Source organism: Oncorhynchus nerka, linkage group LG24 (assembly GCF_034236695.1).
Source record: "Oncorhynchus nerka isolate Pitt River linkage group LG24, Oner_Uvic_2.0, whole genome shotgun sequence".
Classification (NCBI taxonomy): domain Eukaryota; kingdom Metazoa; phylum Chordata; class Actinopteri; order Salmoniformes; family Salmonidae; genus Oncorhynchus; species Oncorhynchus nerka.
In genome coordinates this window covers 96,125,337-96,147,795 of record NC_088419.1, presented here as the reverse complement: position 1 = coordinate 96,147,795, position 22,459 = coordinate 96,125,337, and the positions used below count along the sequence as shown (strand labels likewise).

Genomic DNA, 22,459 nt, shown 5'->3' with positions numbered 1-22,459 from the left:
GACTACCTGATCTAACCGCTAGACTACCTGCTCTAACCGCTAGACTACCTGCTCTTACCGGTAGGTTACCTGCTCTAATCACTAGACTACCTGCTCTAACCACTAGACTACCTGCTCTAACCACTAGGCTACCTGCTGCCCCAAAGGCCAACAACATATTGGGCCTCATCTGCTATTTATTTTTCCTTTCATACTTCATATGTTTTCCATGCTAATAAAGCCCTTTGAATTGAATTGACAGAGAGAGAGACAGACAGAAGGTCCTTGAACTGAAATTGAGACAAAGAGAGAGAGAAGCAAGAGAGAGGGGGGGGGGTGAGGGAGAGAGAGAGAGAGAGAGAGAGAGAGAGAGAGAGAGAGAGAGAGAGAGAGAGAGAGAAACATGTCTGTTGAGAGGCAGCCAGTGTAAGGCTCATGAGAGGTGTAATGAAAAGGTCACTACCCCATTATCATACACACTCTGTCAGGGAGCTGAGGGGCAGGCAGCCATGGAGCCATGACGGAGCCACAGCTTCCATAATATAGTCAGGGATCTGAGCAACTGGCAGCCATGGAGCCATGACGGAGCCACAGCTTCCATAATATAGTCAGGGATCTGAGCAACTGGCAGGCCAGGATCCATGATGGAGCCACAGCTTCCATAATATAGTCAGGGATCTGAGCAACTGGCAGCCATGGAGCCATGATGGAGCCACAGCTTCCATAATATACTCAGGGATCTGAGCAACTGGCAGCCATGGAGCCATGATGGAGCCACAGCTTCCATAATATAGTCAGGGATCTGAGCAACTGGCAGCCATGGAGCCATGACGGAGCCACAGCTTCCATAATATAGTGAGGGATCTGAGCAACTGGCAGCCATGGAGCCATGATGGAGCCACAGCTTCCATAATATACTCAGGGATCTGAGCAACTGGCAGGCAAGGAGCCATGATGGAGCCACAGCTTCCAAAATATACTCAGGGATCTGAGCAACTGGCAGCCATGGAGCCATGATGGAGCCACAGCTTCCATAATATAGTCAGGGATCTGAGCAACTGGCAGCCATGGAGCCATGATGGAGCCACAGCTTCCATAATATAGTCAGGGATCTGAGCAACTGGCAGCCATGGAGCCATGATGGAGCCACAGCTTCCATAATATACTCAGGGATCTGAGCAACTGGCAGCCATGGAGCCATGATGGAGCCACAGCTTCCATAATATAGTCAGGGATCTGAGCAACTGGCAGCCATGGAGCCACGATGGAACCACAGCTTCCATAATATAGTCAGGGATCTGAGCAACTGGCAGCCATGGAGCCATGATGGAGCCACAGCTTCCATAATATAGTCAGGGATCTGAGCAACTGGCAGCCATGGAGCCATGATGGAGCCACAGCTTCCATAATATAGTCAGGGATCTGAGCAACTGGCAGCCATGGAGCCATGACGGAGCCACAGCTTCCATAATATAGTCAGGGATCTGAGCAACTGGCAGCCATGGAGCCACGACGGAACCACAGCTTCCATAATATAGTCAGGGATCTGAGCAACTGGCAGCCATGGAGCCATGATGGAACCACAGCTTCTATAATATAGTCAGGGATCTGAGCAACTGGCAGCCATGGAGCCATGATGGAGCCACAGCTTCCATAATATAGTCAGGGATCTGAGCAACTGGCAGCCATGGAGCCATGATGGAGCCACAGCTTCCAAAATATACTCAGGGATCTGAGCAACTGGCAGGCAAGGAGCCTGAGCTGCCCTATTCCCCACAGATTCCTTCACCAGACGCTGTGGTCTGTGGAGGAGCTGGGAGCTGTGGTGAAGAGGGGTTAAGGGTCGGGGAGAGCCTATCATGCTGTCATGTTGTGACAGTGAGTGTTATGAATCCTCAGCCTGACGACAGACAGGAGAGATGAGCAGAGCAGAGTGTCATCCATAGCTGGCACACTGCGAAAGGAGCGAGAGGAGAGGAGAGGGGTACTCTTGTGAGGAGAGGAGTGGGGTACTCTTGTGAGGAGAGAGAGGAGAGAGAGGAGAGGGGTACTCTTGTGAGGAGAGGAGTGGGGTACTCTTGTGAGGAGAGAGAGGAGAGAGAGGAGAGGGGTACTCTTGTGAGGAGAGGAGTGGGGTACTCTTGTGAGGAGAGAGAGGAGAGGAGAGGTGTACTCTTGTGAGGAGAGGAGAGGAGAGTGGTACTCTTGTGAGGAGAGAGAGGAGAGGAGAGGGGTACTCTTGTGAGGAGAGGAGAGGAGTGGGGTACTCTTGTGAGGAGAGGAGAGGAGAGGAGAGGAGAGGAGAGGAGAGGAGAGGAGAGGAGAGGAGAGGAGTACTCTTGTGAGGAGAGAGAGGAGAGGAGAAGGGTACTCTTGTGAGGAGCGGAGAGGAGAGGAGTACTCTTGTGAGGAGAGGAGAGGAGTGGGGTACTCTTGTGAGGAGAGGAGAGGAGAGGAGAGGAGAGGAGAGGAGAGGAGAGGAGAGGAGAGGAGTACTCTTGTGAGGAGAGAGAGGAGAGGAGAAGGGTACTCTTGTGAGGAGCGGAGATGGGAAAACCCAACCCTAAACAGTTAACACCCTAGATAGAGTAGGTAGTGTAGAATCCTACCAAAAAAAACAGTTGTCCAACAACAAATCCAATCCCTCCTAGACAACCTCTGGACAAAATGTGTCCCTGCAATATTGAAGCTATACACATAGGATTAGGAAGCCTGGACAGTATATTTGACCTATCAGCTATCATATCAAATAAAAATATACAGCAGAAAACCAAACAAAACTAACGACACTGAGAATATATATATATATATATTTTGTAACGGTATTAATATATATATTTATTAATACACTCGCAACATGTAAAATACTGGAACCTTGTTTTTTAATGAGCTGAAATAAAAGATCACAGAAATGTGTCAGACGCACAAAAAAGTTTATTTATCTCAAATGTTTTGAACAAATTAGTTTATATTTCTCCGTTGCCAAGATAATCCATCCATCTGACAGGTGTGGCTTATCAAGAAGCTTAAACAGAATGATCCTTACCCAGGTGCACCTTGTGCTGGGGACGATAAAAGGTGATTCCAAAATGTGCAGTTTTGTTACGCAACACAATGCCACAGATGTCTCAAGTGTTAAGGGAGCGTGCAAATGGCACGATAATTCAATGTTAATTTCTCTACCATAAGCCGCATCTAAGGTCATTTGAAAGAATTTGGTAGTACGTCCAACCGGCCTCACAACCACAGACCATGTGTAACCACGTCAACCCAGGACCTCCACAACCACAGACCAGGTGTAACCACGTCAACCCAGGACCTCCACAACCACAGACCAGGTGTAACCACGTCAACCCAGGACCTCCACAACCACAGACCAGGTGTAACCACGTCAACCCAGGACCTCCACAACCACAGACCAGGTGTAACCACGTCAACCCAGGACCTCCTCAACCACAGACCAGGTGTAACCACGTCAACCCAGGACCTCCACATCCACAGACCAGGTGTAACCACGTCAACCCAGGACCTCCTCAACCACAGACCATGTGTAACCACGTCAACCCAGGACCTCCACAACCACAGACCATGTGTAACCACGTCAACCCAGGACCTCCACAACCACAGACCATGTGTAACCACGTCAACCCAGGACCTCCACAACCACAGACCAGGTGTAACCACGTCAACCCAGGACCTCCACAACCACAGACCAGGTGTAACCACGTCAACCCAGGACCTCCACAACCACAGACCAGGTGTAACCACGTCAACCCAGGACCTCCACAACCACAGACCAGGTGTAACCACGTCAACCCAGGACCTCCACATCCGGCTTCATCACCTGCGGGATCATCAGAGTGCTGAGGAGTATTTCTGTCTGTAATAAAGCACTTTGGTGGGGGAAAAAACTCATTCTGATTGGCTGGGTCTGGCTCCCCAATGGCTCCCAAGTGGGTGGGCCTATGCCCTCCCAGGTCCCTGCCCAGTCATGTGAAATCTATAGATTAGTGTCTAATGAATTTATTTAAATTGACTGATTTCCTTATATGAAATGTAAACGCAAAATCGTAGAAATTGTTGCATGTTGCGTTTATATTTTATTTAACCTAAGATAACTAACAACAACGAGGAATTGTTTGATGAATAATTAAAAAACCTATGAAAGAAATTGGGAAACCTGTCCAACCAAAAACAGAGAGAGAGGTTTTCTAACCTGAGTCTACACCATCACTATGGTGAATCGCTAAAACAATACAGAAATACACTACGGAAAAAGAAGGAACAGCACGTCAGAAATCAGATCATTGTGATTAAAGAATCTATAGCATCAAATCCCTTTTGGGAAAACTGGAAAACACTGAACAAACAGCAACACAAAGAGCTATCTATCCAAAATGGAGATGTCTGGATAAACCACTTCTGCAGCCTTCTAACCATTTAACAAAGAACTAAGAGAAAAAACATAAACATCTACTAAACTACCAGCTATTAAAGACTACCCAGAACACACTGGGTTCTCCTACTACATTAAATACTACCCAGAACCCACTGGGTTCTCCTACTACATTAAAGACTACCAGAACCCACTGGGTTCTCCTACTACATTAAATACTACCCAGAACACACTGGGTTCTCCTACTACATTAAAGACTACCCAGAACACACTGGGTTCTCCAATTATATTAAAGACTACCCAGAACACACTGGGTTCTCCTACTACATTAAATACTACCCAGAACACACTGGGTTCTCCTACTACATTAAAGACTACCCAGAACACACTGGGTTCTCCTACTACATTAAAGACTAGCCAGAACACACTGGGTTCTCCTACTACATTAAATACTACCCAGAACACACTGGGTTCTCCTACTACATTAAAGACTACCCAGAACACACTGGGTTCTCCTACTACATTAAAGACTAGCCAGAACACACTGGGTTCTCCTACTACATTAAATACTACCCAGAACACACTGGGTTCTCCTACTACATTAAAGACTACCCAGAACACACTGGGTTCTCCTACTACATTAAAGACTACCCAGAACACACTGGGTTCTCCTACTACATTAAAGACTACCCAGAACACACTGGGTTCTCCTACTACATTAAAGACTACCCAGAACGCACTGGGTTCTCCTACTACATTAAAGACTACCCAGAACACACTGGGTTCTCCTACTACATTAAAGACTACCCAGAACCCACTGGGTTCTCCTATTACATTAAAGACTACCCAGAACACACTGGGTTCTCCAATTATATTAAAGACTACCCAGAACACACTGGGTTCTCCAATTATATTAAAGACTACCCAGAACACACTGGGTTCTCCAATTATATTAAAGACTACCCAGAACACACTGGGTTCTCCAATTATATTAAAGACTACCCAGAACACACTGGGTTCTCCTACTACATTAAAGACTAGCCAGAACACACTGGGTTCTCCTACTACATTAAATACTACCCAGAACACACTGGGTTCTCCTACCACATTAAAGACTACCCAGAACACACTGGGTTCTCCTACTACATTAAAGACTACCCAGAACACACTGGGTTCTCCTACTACATTAAAGACTACCCAGAACACACTGGGTTCTCCTACTACATTAAAGACTACCCAGAACACACTGGGTTCTCCTACTACATTAAAGACTACCCAGAACACACTGGGTTCTCCTACTGCATTAAAGACTACCCAGAACACACTGGGTTATCCTACGACATTAAAGACTACCCAGAACACACTGGGTTCTCCTACTACATTAAAGACTACCCAGAACACACTGGGTTCTCCTACTACATTAAAGACTACCAGAACCCACTGGATTCTCCAATTATATTAAAGACTACCCAGAACCCACTGGGTTCTCCTATTACATTAAATACTACCCAGAACCCTCTGGGTTCTCCTACTACATTAAAGACTACCAGAACCCACTGGGTTCTCCTACTACATTAAAGAATACCCAGAACCCACTGGGTTCTCCTATTACATTAAATACTACCCAGAACCCACTGGGTTCTCCTACTACATTACAGACTATCAGAACCCACTGGGTTCTCCTACTACATTAAAGACTACCCAGAACCCACTGGGTTCTCCTATTACATTAAATACTACCCAGAACCCACTGGGTTCTCCTATTACATTAAATACTACCCAGAACCCACTGGGTTCTCCTACTACATTAAAGACTACCAGAACCCACTGGGTTCTCCTACTACATTAAAGACTACCCAGAACACACTGGGTTCTCCTATTACATTAAAGACTACCCAGAACCCACTGAGTTCTCCTACTACATTAAAGACTACCAGAACCCACTGAGTTCTCCTATTACATTAAAGACTACCAGAACCCACTGGGTTCTCCTACTACATTAAAGACTACCAGAACACACTGGGTTCTCCTACTACATTAAAGACTACCCAGAACCCACTGGGTTCTCCTATTACATTAAATACTACCCAGAACCCACTGGATTCTCCTACTACATTAAAGACTACAGGAACTCACTGGGTTCTAAAAGACTGGTTCTTAAAGACTACCAGGTAAAGAGAGAGAGAGAGAGAGGTGAACAGAGAGAGAGAGAGAGAGATATATATATATATATATATATAGAGAGAGAGAGAGAGAGAGAAAGAGAGAGAGAGGTAGACAGAGAGAGAGCTGAACAGAGAGAGAGAGGTAAAGAGAGAGAGAGAGAGAGAGAAAGAAAGAGAGAGAAAGAGAGAGAAAGAGAGAGAGAGGTAGACAGAGGGAGAGAGGTGAACATAGAGAGGTAGAGAGAGAGAGAGAGAGAGAGAGGTAGAGAGAGAGAGAGAGAGAGAGAGAGGAGAGGAGAGAGAGAGAGAGAGAGAGTAGGAGAGGTAGAGAGAGAGAGGTAGAGAGAGAGAGAGAGAGAGAGAGAGAGAGAGAGAGAGAGACAGAGAGAAAGAGAGAGAGAGGTGAACAGAGAGAGGTAGAGAGAGAGAGAGAGAGAGAGGTAGAGAGAGAGAGAGAGAGAGAGAGAGACAGAGGGAGAGAGAGAGCGAGAGAAAAGTAACCAATTGTACAGTAATTTGGGTTATTACATTATAGCTCTGGACATATTATCGTGTTTTGTAATGATTTATTTAGGGAGTCATTTATTATTTCTCTGATAATCTCAATTACGCAGATTAAGAGAAATACAGAGATTGTCTTTATTTACTTGCCACAATGCTCTCCCTCCCTCCCTCCCTCTCCTCCCTCTCTCCCTCTCTCCCTCCCTCCCTCCCTCCCTCCCTCTCCTCCCCCTCTCTCCCTCTCCTCCTCTCCTCCTCTCTCTCTCTCTCCCTCTCCTCCTCCTCTCTCTTTCCCTCCCTCCCTCCCCCTTCTCTCTCCTCCCTCCCTCCCTCCCTCCCCCCCTTCTCTCTCTCCCTCCCTCCCTCCCTCCCTCCCTCCCTCCCTCCCTCTCCTCCCTCCCTCCCTCCCTCTCTCCCTCTCCTCCCTCCCTCCCTCCCTCCCTCCCTCCCTCCCTCTCCCCCCCCTCTCCCTCTCCCTCTCTCCTCTCTCTCTCTCTCCTCTCCTCCTCCTCTCTCTTTCCCTCCCTCCCTCCCCCCTTCTCTCTCCCTCTCTTCCCTTCCTCCTCCCTCCCTCCCTCCCTCATCCCTCTCCTTCTCCTCCTCTCTCCCTCCCTCCCTCCTCCTCTCTCTCTCTCTCCCCTCTCCTCCTCCCTCCCTCCCTCTTCTCTCCCTCCCTGCCTTCCTCTACTCCTCTCTCCTCCCTCCCTCTCGCTCCTTCTCCTCCTCCCTCCCTCTGTCTCCCTCTCCGCCTCCCTCCCTCCCTCTCTCTCCCTCTCTCTCTCCCTCCCTCCCTCTCTCTCCCTCTCCTCCTCTCTCCCTCCCTCCCCCTCTCCCTCCCTCCCTCCCTCCCTCCCTCATCCCTCTCATCCTCTCTCCCTCCCTCCCTCCCTCTCCTTCTCCACCTCTCTCCCTCCCTCCATCCCTCTCTCTCTCTCCCCTCCTCCTCCCTCCCTCCATTCCCTCTCTCTCCCTCTCCTCCTCTCTCCCTCCCTACCTCTCGCTCCCTCTCCCTCCCTCCCTCCCCTTTTGGTTCAAGTGCCTGGGCTTGATGAGTACGGTGTTTTGACAGTCATCTGGACCTCCTTGTTAGCTGGCCCCCAACAGATATGATGCGCTTGGACAGGCCTGCGCTGCACATTAGTGGTGCTACGTACAGTAACAGTCATGGAGAGAGAGCGCTGGGGTTGGGGACAACTGATTGCACTGCTGCTGCCCTGAGCACACACTCACTTAGAGTGGTTTAGCATAAACATGGACTGCTTAACATGAGTCAGTACAGTATCTCACCCTCTCTCTCTCCCCCCTTTACAGTAGTGTCTCTCTCCCTCTCTCTGAGACAGGGACAAAAATGATTACTGATCTCTCTCTCTCTCTGAGACAGGGACTAAAATGATTACTGATCTCTCTCTCTCTCTGAGACAGGGGCTAAAATGATTACTGATCTCTCTGAGACACGGACAAAAATGATTACTGATCTCTCTCTCTCCGAGACAGGGACAAAAAGGGTTACTGATCTCTCTCTCTGAGACAGGGACTAAAATGGTTACTGATCTCTCTGAGACAGGGACTAAATGGTTACTGATCTCTCTGAGACAGGGACTAAAATGGTTATTGATCTCTCTGAGACAGGGACTAAAAGGGTTACTGATCTCTCTCTCTGAGACAGGGACTAAAATGGTTACTGATCTCTCTGAGACAGGGACTAAAGGGTTACTGATCTCTCTCTCTCTCTCTCTCTCTGAGACAGGGACTAAAGGGTTACTGATCTCTCTCTCTCTCTGAGACAGGGACTAAAGGGTTACTGATCTCTCTGAGACAGGGACTAAAGGGTTACTGATCTCTCTCTCTCTCTGAGACAGGGACTAAAGGGTTACTGATCTCTCTCTCTCTCTCTGAGACAGGGACTAAAGGGTTACTGATCTCTCTGAGACAGGGAATAAAGGGTTACTGATCTCTATTAGACAGGGACTAAAGGGTTACTGATCTCTCTGAGACAGGGACTAAAGGGGTACTGATCTCTCTCTCTCTCCCTGAGACAGGTACTAAAGGGTTACTGATCTCTATGAGACAGGGACTAAAGGGTTACTGATCTCTCTGAGACAGGGACTAAAGGGGTACTGATCTCTCTCTCTCTCTCTGAGACAGGTACTAAAGGGTTACTGATCTCTCTCTCTCTGAGACAGGTACTAAAGGGTTACTGATCTCTCTCTCTCTGAGACAGGGACTAAAATGGTTACTGATCTCTCTGAGACAGGGACTAAAGGGTTACTGATCTCTCTCTCTCTCTCTGAGACAGGGACTAAAGGGTTACTGATCTCTCTGAGACAGGGACTAAAGGGTTACTGATCTCTCTGAGACAGGGACTAAAGGGGTACTGATCTCTCTCTCTCTGAGACAGGTACTAAAGGGTTACTGATCTCTCTGAGACAGGGACTAAAATGATTACTGATCTCTCTGAGACAGGGACTAAAATGGTTACTGATCTCTCTGAGACAGGGACTAAAATGATTACTGATCTCTCTGAGAAAGGGACTAAAATGGTTACTGATCTCTCTGAGACAGGGACTAAAATGATTACTGATCTCTCTGAGACAGGGACTAAAATGGTTACTGATCTCTCTGAGACAGGGACTAAAATGGTTACTGATCTCTCTGAGACAGGGACTAAAAGGGTTACTGATCTCTCTCTCTGAGACAGGGACTAAAATGGTTACTGATCCCTCTGAGACAGGGACTAAAGGGTTACTGATATCTCTCTCTCTCTGAGACAGGGACTAAAGGGTTACTGATCTCTCTGAGACAGGGACTAAAGGGTTACTGATCTCTCTGAGACAGGGACTAAAGGGTTACTGATCTCTCTGAGACAGGGACTAAAGGGTTACTGATCTCTCTGAGACAGGGACTAAAGGGTTACTGATCTCTCTGAGACAGGGACTAAAGGGGTACTGATCTCTCTCTCTCTCTGAGACAGGTACTAAAGGGTTACTGATCTCTCTGAGACAGGGACTAAAGGGTTACTGATCTCTCTGAGACAGGGACTAAAGGGGTACTGATCTCTCTCTCTCTGAGACAGGTACTAAAGGGTTACTGATCTCTCTGAGACAGGGACTAAAATGATTACTGATCTCTCTGAGACAGGGACTAAAATGGTTACTGATCTCTCTGAGACAGGGACTAAAATGATTACTGATCTCTCTGAGAAAGGGACTAAAATGGTTACTGATCTCTCTGAGACAGGGACTAAAATGATTACTGATCTCTCTGAGACAGGGACTAAAATGGTTACTGATCTCTCTGAGACAGGGACTAAAATGGTTACTGATCTCTCTGAGACAGGGACTAAAAGGGTTACTGATCTCTCTCTCTGAGACAGGGACTAAAATGGTTACTGATCCCTCTGAGACAGGGACTAAAGGGTTACTGATATCTCTCTCTCTCTGAGACAGGGACTAAAGGGTTACTGATCTCTCTGAGACAGGGACTAAAGGGTTACTGATCTCTCTGAGACAGGGACTAAAGGGTTACTGATCTCTCTGAGACAGGGACTAAAGGGTTACTGATCTCTCTGAGACAGGGACTAAAGGGTTACTGATCTCTCTGAGACAGGGACTAAAGGGGTACTGATCTCTCTCTCTCTCTGAGACAGGTACTAAAGGGTTACTGATCTCTCTGAGACAGGGACTAAAATGATTACTGATCTCTCTGAGACAGGGACTAAAATGGTTACTGATCTCTCTGAGACAGGGACTAAAATAGTTACTGATCTCTCTGAGACAGGGACTAAAATGGTTACTGATCTCTCTGAGACAGGGACTAAAATGGTTACTGATCTCTCTGAGACAGGGACTAAAATGATTACTGATCTCTCTGAGACAGGGACTAAAATGGTTACTGATCTCTCTGAGACAGGGACTAAAATGATTACTGATCTCTCTGAGACAGGGACTAAAATGGTTACTGATCTCTCTGAGGCAGGGACTAAAATGGTTATTGATCTCTCTGAGACAGGGACTAAATGGTTACTGATCTCTCTGAGACAGGGACTAAATGGTTACTGATCTCTCTGAGACAGGGACTAAAATGGTTATTGATCTCTCTGAGACAGGGACTAAAGGGTTACTGATCTCTCTCTCTGAGACAGGGACTAAAATGGTTACTGATCTCTCTGAGACACGGACTAAAGGGTTACTGATCTCTCACTCTCTCTCTGAGACACAGTTACTATTTCTCACACTGTTTTGTCTGTATCCAGTCAGAGTGACTTACAGATACAACCAGGGTTAGGTGCCTTGCTCAAGAGCACATCCACAGATGTCCTTCCCCCTGGAAGTCAGAGTCTTGTCTCCAAGCAGACGACATATTCATTTTAGCTGTAACTTCTACTTGACAGGGTTAATGAACCCGCTGAACCATGATTCAATTATGTCTCCTTCAATTCAACTTAACATGAAACCTGCCTTTGATATTGTCTATCTACTGTTCATTTATTTCAAACTAGAGAAAACATTTCTAGTGACATTGTAGTTAGACCTTTCATAATTCCCCCCCCAAAAAACAAGAGCAACGCCAGCAATAAAACAACTCTCGGGAGTATATAACCACAGTGGGTTATTCAATATGACCTACAATGAGCTAACTCACTATGCCACACTGACAGCATAGCAACACAAACTAGGTATATTTGTGTCAAACCAAAAATGACATCTCTCTCTCTCTCCCTCGATGGATTTCAGAGAGTGAGCAAATGGGACTTATATAATTCACACATTTCCTTACCACCCCCACCCCCCCCATGCCAGGGAGAATACCAACTAAAGCAAACACAACTGTTTTGATGTCTGTGAAATAAAAAATAAAGCCTCATCCAACGCCGGCTGAAAGTTCTACGCGGCGTTCCTTACTCTGCTCCAACTTTTATGACTGAGCGACGAAACAAACTCTGCTTCCATTTCATCTGGGAGCCAAAAATACAAGAAGGCTGGTCCCCTTACTTTCCCTCCTCCCTCCCTGCCTCATATCCTGTCACATGGGGAGGAGGAGAGCGTCCCCGGCCTTGGTCCTTTCCCAGAGGCTCTGGAGAGAGCAGCAACAACACAGGGCGGCATATCGATTTCGGAGTGCTGGCACGTTAATTTCAGTGCACAAAGGAAATGGTAAATGGTCAAAAGTAGTGCACTATATAGGGAATAGGGCTCTGGTCTAAAGTAGTGCACTATATAGGGCATAGGGCTCTGGTCTAAAGTAGTGCACTATATAGGGAATAGGGCTCTGGTCTAAAGTAGTGCACTATATAGGGAATAGGGCTCTGGTCTAAAGTAGTGCACTATATAGGGAATAGGGCTCTGGTCTAAAGTAGTGCACTATATAGGGAATAGGGCTCTGGTCTAAAGTAGTGCACTATATAGGGAATAGGGCTCTGGTCTAAAGTAGTGCACTATATAGGGAATAGGGCTCTGGTCTAAAGTAGTGCACTATATAGGGAATAGGGCTCTGGTCTAAAGTAGTGCACTATGTAGGGAATAGGGCTCTGGTCTAAAGTAGTGCACTATATAGGGAATAGGGCTCTGGTCTAAAGTAGTGCACTATATAGGGAATAGGGCTCTGGTCTAAAGTAGTGGACTATATAGGGAATAGGGCTCTGGTCTAATGTAGTGGACTATATAGGGAATAGGGCTCTGGTCTAAAGTAGTGCACTATATAGGGAATAGGGCTCTGGTCTAAAGTAGTGCACTATGTAGGGAATAGGGCTCTGGTCTAAAGTAGTGGACTATATAGGGAATAGGGCTCTGGTCTAAAGTAGTGCACTATATAGGGAATAGGGCTCTGGTCAAAAGTAGTGCACTATATAGGGAATAGGGCTCTGGTCTAAAGTAGTGCACTATGTAGGGAATAGGGCTCTGGTCTAAAGTAGTGCACAATATAGGGAATAGGGCTCTGGTCATAAGTAGTGCACTATATAGGGAATAGGGCTCGGGTCTAAAGTAGTGGACTATATAGGGAATAGGGCTCTGGTCTAAAGTAGTGCACTATATAGGGAATAGGGCTCTGGTCTAAAGTAGTGGACTATATAGGGAATAGGGCTCTGGTCCATTCACTCCCAGCCCTGGCAGGGCTCCTGTCATTCAGCCACTCACTCCCAGCCCTGACAGGGCTCCTGTCATTCAGCCACTCACTCCCAGCCCTGGCAGGGCTCCTGTCATTCAGCCACTCACTCCCAGCCCTGGCAGGGCTCCTGTCATTCAGCCACTCACTCCCAGCCCTGGCAGGGCTCCTGTCATTCAGCCACTCACTCCCAGCCCTGGCAGGGCTCCTGTCATTCAGCCACTCACTCCCAGCCCTGGCAGGGCTCCTGCTCTCACAGTTTCATATACAGACGCATAGAAATGTTTCAGATCATACCGACAAAAAGCTTTCAGACTCCTTTCTGTGACTTGTTACAATAATTTTCCTATTAAAAGATCTTCACTTCACCAACACGACGTGTATGGGGTGCATAGCCTCACAAATATGTTTGTTGACCTGTCTGTGCATGTCGGTCGTTGTGTGTGTGTAAACACGTGTGTGTGTGTGTGTAATCACGTGTGTGTGTGTTTGGGTGTGGGTGTGTGTGTGTGTGTGTGTAATCACGTATGTGTGTGTGTGTATTTGGGTGTGTGTGTGTGTGTGTGTGTAATCACATGTGTGTGTGTGTGTGTGTGTGTGTGTGTGTGTGTGTAAACACGTGTGTGTGTGTGTGTGTGTGTGTGTGTGTGTGTGTGTGTGTGTGTGTAAACACGTGTGTGTGTGTGTGTGTGTGTGTGTGTGTGTGTGTGTGTGTGTAATCACGTGTGTGTGTGTGTGTAATCACGTGTGTGTGTGTGTGTGTGTGTGTGTGTGTGTGTGTGTGTGTGTGTGTGTGTGTGTGTGTGTGTGTAATCACGTGTGTGTGTGTGTGTGTGTGTGTGTGTGTGTGTGTGTGTGTGTGTGTGTGTGTGTGTGTGTGTGTGTGTGTGTGTGTGTAATCACGTGTGTGTGTGTGTGTGTGTGTTTGTGTGTGTGTGTGTGTGTGTGTGTGTGTGTGTGTGTGTGTGTGTGTGTGTGTGTGTGTGTGTGTGTAAACACGTGTGTGTGTGTGTGTGTGTGTGTAATCACGTGTGTGTGTGTGTGTGTGTGTGTGTGTGTGTGTGTGTTCTTTAGATGAACACAGCCTTCTAGGCCTGCAGAAAGGACACAGATACTAAATACAGACTGGACAGTGGCAGAGAAAAGGGTGTCATAAATAGTGCTTTAGACCAGAGCCCCACTATTTAGGGAATATGGTGACAGAGGTTGTCAATGGGGCCACTGACTGTGGAGAGGAAAGGAGAGGGAGACAGGCAGCAAGACAGGCAGGCTGGCAGCAAGACAGGCAGGCTGGCAGCAAGACAAGCAGGAAGCAAGACAAGCAGGCTGGCAGCAAGACAGGCAGGCTGGCAGCAAGACAAGCAGGAAGCAAGACAGGCAGGCTGGCAGCAAGACAAGCAGGAAGCAAGACAGGCAGGCTGGCAGCAAGACAAGCAGGCTGGCAGCAAGACAAGCAGGAAGCAAGACAGGCAGGCTGGCAGCAAGACAAGCAGGAAGCAAGACAGGCAGGCTGGCAGCAAGACAAGCAGGCAGGGACAAAAGGGGTTACTGAGAGATCAGTACCTCACTAACACTCAGACCCTGGTTACAGCCCTATACCTCACTAACACTCAGACCCTGGTTACAGCCCTGTACCTCACTAACACTCAGACCCTGGTTACAGCCCTGTACCTGACTAACACTCAGACCCTGGTTACAGCCCTATACCTCACTAACACTCAGACCCTGGTTACAGCCGTGACTCTGTACCTCACTAACACTCAGACCCTGGTTACAGCCCTGTACCTCACTAACACTCAGACCCTGGTTACAGCCCTATACCTCACTAACACTCAGACCCTGGTTACAGCCCTGTACCTCACTAACACTCAGACCCTGGTTACAGCCATGTACCTCACTAACACTCAGACCCTGGTTACAGCCCTGTACCTGACTAACACTCAGACCCTGGTTACAGCCCTATACCTCACTAACACTCAGACCCTGGTTACAGCCCTGTACCTCACTAACACTCAGACCCTGGTTACAGCCCTGTACCTGACTAACACTCAGACCCTGGTTACAGCCCTATACCTCACTAACACTCAGACCCTGGTTACAGCCCTGTACCTCACTAACACTCAGACCCTGGTTACAGCCCTGTACCTCACTAACACTTAGACCCTGGTTACAGCCCTATACCTCACTAACACTCAGACCCTGGTTACAGCCGTGACTCTGTACCTCACTAACACTCAGACCCTGGTTACAGTCCTATACCTCACTAACACTCAGACCCTGGTTACAGCCCTATACCTCACTAACACTCAGACCCTGGTTACAGCCCTGTACCTCACTAACACTCAGACCCTGGTTACAGCCCTATACCTCACTAACACTCAGACCCTGGTTACAGCCCTATACCTCACTAACACTCAGACCCTGGTTACAGCCCTGTACCTCACTAACACTCAGACCCTGGTTACAGCCCTGTACCTCACTAACACTCAGACCCTGGTTACAGCCATGTACCTCACTAACACTCAGACCCTGGTTACAGCCCTGTACCTCACTAACACTCAGACCCTGGTTACAGCCCTATACCTCACTAACACTCAGACCCTGGTTACAGCCCTGTACCTCACTAACACTCAGACCCTGGTTACAGCCGTGACTCTGTACCTCACTAACACTCAGACCCTGTTTACAGTCCTATACCTCACTAACACTCAGACCCTGGTTACAGCCCTGTACCTGACTAACACTCAGACCCTGGTTACAGCCCTATACCTCACTAACACTCATACCCTGGTTACAGCCCTATACCTCACTAACACTCAGACCCTGGTTACAGCCCTGTACCTCACTAACACTCAGACCCTGGTTACAGCCGTGACTCTGTACCTCACTAACACTCAGACCCTGGTTACAGTCCTATACCTCACTAACACTCAGACCCTGGTTACAGCCCTATACCTCACTAACACTCAGACCCTGGTTACAGCCCTGTACCTCACTAACACTCAGACCCTGGTTACAGCCCTGTACCTCACTAACACTCAGACCCTGGTTACAGCCCTGTACCTCACTAACACTCAGACCCTGGTTACAGCCCTGTACCTCACTAACACTCAGACCCTGGTTACAGCCCTATACCTCACTAACACTCAGACCCTGGTTACAGCCCTGTACCTCACTAACACTCAGACCCTGGTTACAGCCGTGACTCTGTACCTCACTAACACTCAGACCCTGGTTACAGTCCTATACCTCACTAACACTCAGACCCTGGTTACAGCCCTGTACCTGACTAACACTCAGACCCTGGTTACAGCCCTATACCTCACTAACACTCAGACCCTGGTTACAGCCCTATACCTCACTAACACTCAGACCCTGGTTACAGCCCTGTACCTCACTAACACTCAGACCCTGGTTACAGCCGTGACTCTGACCCAACATCCCTCACATCAAATCAGAACCAGCCGTGATCTCATTTCCTGCCGCACGTCCCCCGAGCTCTTCCTCTTCTTTCCTCTCCTCTCCTCTCTCTCCTCTCCTCTCCTCTCCTCTCCTTTCCTCTCCTCTCCTCTCCTTTCCTCTCCTCTCCTCTCCTTTCCCAAACATGATTAGTTTGTTTTGAAAACTGTGGTGTCCTACATGTATTGTGTGTCAAACAATTTATCTCAGTGCCCAAGGCTTTTCACTAGTTTCAAGTTGCTCTTAAATTCATCTGATATCTATTACTGATATAGCTGGGTCAAGACTCATTTTATAATTAGAAACCAATAACACTTTCCAAAAAATTTGAACTATCCCACTACAAGGCTGAAATTCAGACCAACTTAAATAAACAATCGAAGCACTGTGTTGTCATGGTAGTGGAGGTAAAGTTTGTAACTGTGTTGTCATGGTAGTGGAGGTAAAGTTTGTAACTGTGTTGTCATGGTAGTGGAGGTAAAGTTTGTAACTGTGTTGTCATGGTAGTGGAGGTAAAGTTTGTAACTGTGTTGTCATGGTAGTGGAGGTAAAGTTTGTAACTGTGTTGTCATGGTAGTGGAGGTAAAGTTTGTAACTGTGTTGTCATGGTAGTGGAGGTAAAGTTTGTAGCTGTGTTGTCATGGTAGTGGAAAGTTTGTAACTCTGTTGTGGAGGTAAAGTTTGTAGGTAGTTTGTAACTGTGTTTGGTAGTTAGTGGAGGTAAAGTTTGTAACTGTGTTGTCATGGTAGTGGAGGTAAAGTTTGTAACTGTGTTGTCATGGTAGTGGAGGTAAAGTTTGTAACTGTGTTGTCATGGTAGTGGAGGTAAAGTTTGTAACTGTGTTGTCATGGTAGTGGAGGTAAAGTTTGTAACTCTGTTGTCATGGTAGTGGAGGTAAAGTTTGTAACTCTGTTGTCATGAGGTAAAGTTTGTAACTCTGTTGTCATGGTAGTGGAGGTAAAGTTTGTAACTGTGTTGTCATGGTAGTGGAGGTAAAGTTTGTAACTGTGTTGTCATGGTAGTGGAGGTAAAGTTTGTAACTGTGTTGTCATGGTAGTGGAGGTAAAGTTTGTAACTGTGTTGTCATGGTAGTGGAGGTAAAGTTTGTAACTCTGTTGTCATGGTAGTGGAGGTAAAGTTTGTAACTCTGTTGTCATGGTAGTGGAGGTAAAGTTTGTAACTCTGTTGTCATGGTAGTGGAGGTAAAGTTTGTAACTGTGTTGTCATGGTAGTGGAGGTAAAGTTTGTAACTGTGTTGTCATGGTAGTGGAGGTAAAGTTTGTAACTGTGTTGTCATGGTAGTGGAGGTAAAGTTTGTAACTGTGTTGTCATGGTAGTGGAGGTAAAGTTTGTAACTGTGTTGTCATGGTAGTGGAGGTAAAGTTTGTAGCTGTGTTGTCATGGTAGTGGAGGTAAAGTTTGTAACTGTGTTGTCATGGTAGTGGAGGTAAAGTTTGTAACTGTGTTGTCATGGTAGTGGAGGTAAAGTTTGTAGCTGTGTTGTCATGGTAGTGGAGGTAAAGTTTGTAACTCTGTTGTGTTGGTAGTTAGTGGAGGTAAAGTTTGTAACTGTGTTGTCATGGTAGTGGAGGTAAAGTTTGTAACTGTGTTGTCATGGTAGTGGAGGTAAAGTTTGTAACTGTGTTGTCATGGTAGTGGAGGTAAAGTTTGTAACTCTGTTGTGTTGGTAGTTAGTGGAGGTAAAGTTTGTAACTGTGTTGTCATGGTAGTGGAGGTAAAGTTTGTAACTGTGTTGTCATGGTAGTGGAGGTAAAGTTTGTAACTGTGTTGTCATGGTAGTGGAGGTAAAGTTTGTAACTCTGTTGTCATGGTAGTGGAGGTAAAGTTTGTAACTGTGTTGTCATGGTAGTGGAGGTAAAGTTTGTAACTGTGTTGTCATGGTAGTGGAGGTAAAGTTTGTAACTGTGTTGTCATGGTAGTGGAGGTAAAGTTTGTAACTCTGTTGTCATGGTAGTGGAGGTAAAGTTTGTAACTCTGTTGTCATGGTAGTGGAGGTAAAGTTTGTAACTCTGTTGTCATGGTAGTGGAGGTAAAGTTTGTAGCTGTGTTGTCATGGTAGTGGAGGTAAAGTTTGTAACTCTGTTGTCATGGTAGTGGAGGTAAAGTTTGTAACTCTGTTGTCATGGTAGTGGAGGTAAAGTTTGTAACTCTGTTGTCATGGTAGTGGAGGTAAAGTTTGTAACTCTGTTGTCATGGTAGTGGAGGTAAAGTTTGTAACTGTGTAATGCAGGATTGGCTCACTCAGCCACGCAGTTCGCCGCACAACAAGCTGAGCTCTAACGACACGAAGCATCGTCTCTCCAGAATACACAGGCCTAGATATATATATATATATATATATATTTTTGACAGTTAGTGATAAGGTAAGGTATACCTGTGCATTGCGGGGCTTGTAAGGTGAGTTACTCTCCAGGTCAGCTAGGATAGAGGTCAGAGAGTCAATCTCAGCATCCAGACTGGACCGCCTCTCCTCTAGGGTCTTCTGTGGCCTGCCCATCTGGAGACACACATACAGGAATTATAAACACACAGATGCATAGATACACAGATACACAGATATACAGATACATAGATACACAGATACATAGATATACACACACAGGGTAGCCTAGTGGTTAGAGCGTTGGACTAGTAACCGGAAGGTTGCGAGTTCAAACCCCGAGCTGACAAGGTACAAATCTGTCGTTCTGCCCCTGAACAGGCAGTTAACCCACTGTTCCCAGGCCGTCATTGAAAATAAGAATGTGTTCTTAACTGACTTGCCTAGTTAAATAAAGGTAAAATAAATAAAATATTTAAAAAACACAGACACATAGATACACACACATAGATACATAGATATACACACATAGATACACAGATACACTGATACACACACACAGATACATAGATACACTGATACACACACACAGATACATAGATACACTGATACACACACACAGATACATAGATACACTGATACACACACACAGATACATAGATATACACACATAGATACATAGTTACACTGATACACACACACAGATACAGAGATACACTGATACACACACACAGATACATAGATATACACACATAGATACATAGATACACTGATACACACACACAGATACATAGATACACTGATACACACACACAGATACATAGATACACTGATACACACACACAGATACATAGATATACACACATAGATACATAGATACACTGATACACACACACAGATACAGAGATACATAGATATACACACATAGATACATAGATACACTGATACACACACACAGTTACACAGATACATAGATATACACACACAGATACACAGATACACAGATACATAGATACACAGATACATAGATACACAGACACACAGATACACAGATACATAGATACACAGACACACAGATACACAGATACATAGATATACAGACACACTGATACACTGATACACAGCTATACACACACAGATACACAGATATACACACACAGATACACAGATACACAGATACATAGATATACACACACAGATACACAGATACACAGATACACAGATACATAGATACATAGATATACACACACAGATATACACACACAGATACACAGATACACTGATACACGGATACATAGATATACACACAGATACACAGATACACAGATACATAGATACACAGATACACAGATACATAGATATACACACAGATACACTGATACACAGATACACTGATACACAGATACATAGATACACAGATACACAGATACATAGATATACACACACAGATACACTGATACACAGATACACAGATACACAGATATACACACACTGATACATAGATATACACACACAGATACACAGATACATAGATACACAGATACACAGATACACTGATACACAGATACACAGATACATAGATATACACACACAGATACATAGATACATAGATACATAGATATACAGATACACAGATACATAGATACATAGATACACAGATATACACACACAGATACATAGATACACAGATATACACACACAGATACATAGATACATAGATACACAGATATACACACACAGATACATAGATACACAGATACACAGATATACACACACAGATACATAGATACACAGATACACAGATACACTGATACACAGATACACAGATACACTGATACATAGATACATAGATACACAGACACACAGATACATAGATACACAGATACACAGATACATAGATACACTGATACACAGATACACAGATATACAGATACACTGATACATAGATATACACACACAGATACACAGATACATAGATACACAGATACACAGATACACAGATACACAGATACACTGATACACAGATGCATAGATACACAGATACATAGATACACAGATACATAGATACACAGATACACAGATACATAGATATACACACACAGATACACAGATACATAGATACATAGATACATAGATATACAGATACACAGATACATAGATACATAGATACACAGATACATAGATATACACACACAGATACACAGATACATAGATACATAGATACATAGATATACAGATACACAGATACATAGATATACACACACAGATACACAGATACATAGATACATAGATACATAGATATACAGATACACAGATACATAGATACATAGATACACAGATATACACACACAGATACATAGATACACAGATATACACACATATACATAGATACATAGATACACAGATATACACACACAGATACATAGATACACAGATACACAGATATACACACACAGATACATAGATACACAGATACACAGATACACTGATACACAGATACACAGATACACTGATACATAGATATACACACACAGATACACAGATACATAGATACACAGATACACAGATACATAGATACACTGATACACAGATACACAGATATACAGATACACTGATACATAGATATACACACACAGATACACAGATACATAGATACACAGATACACAGATACACAGATACACTGATACACAGATGCATAGATACACAGATACATAGATACACAGATACATAGATACATAGATATACACACACAGATATACACACACAGATACACAGATATACACACACAGATATACAGATACACAGATACACAGATACATAGATATACACACACAGATATACAGATACACAGATACACAGACACATAGATATACACACACAGATACACGGATATACAGATATACAGACACACAGATACACAGACACACAGATACACAGATACATAGATACACAGACACACAGATACATAGATACACAGACACACAGATACATAGATACACAGATACACAGATACACAGATACATAGATACACAGATACACTGATACACAGATACACAGATACATAGATACATAGATATACAGATACACAGACAGATACACTGATACATAGATACATAGATACACAGATATACACACACAGATACATAGATACACAGATATACACACACAGATACATAGATACATAGATACACAGATATACACACACAGATACATAGATACACAGATACACAGATACACTGATACACAGATACACAGATACACAGATATACAGATACACTGATACATAGATATACACACACAGATACACAGATACACAGATACATAGATACACAGATACACAGATACACAGATACACTGATACACAGATACACAGATATACAGATACACTGATACATAGATATACACACACAGATACACAGATACACAGATACACAGATACATAGATACACAGATACACAGATACACAGATACACAGATACACTGATACACAGATGCATAGATACACAGATACATA

General features: G+C 45.1%; 1 pseudogene; it reads right to left on the bottom strand.

The window, feature by feature from the left end:
- Positions 1-22,459, bottom strand: part of LOC115126846 (lipoma-preferred partner homolog) — a 582,609-nt pseudogene that overhangs the window by 303,687 nt on the left and 256,463 nt on the right.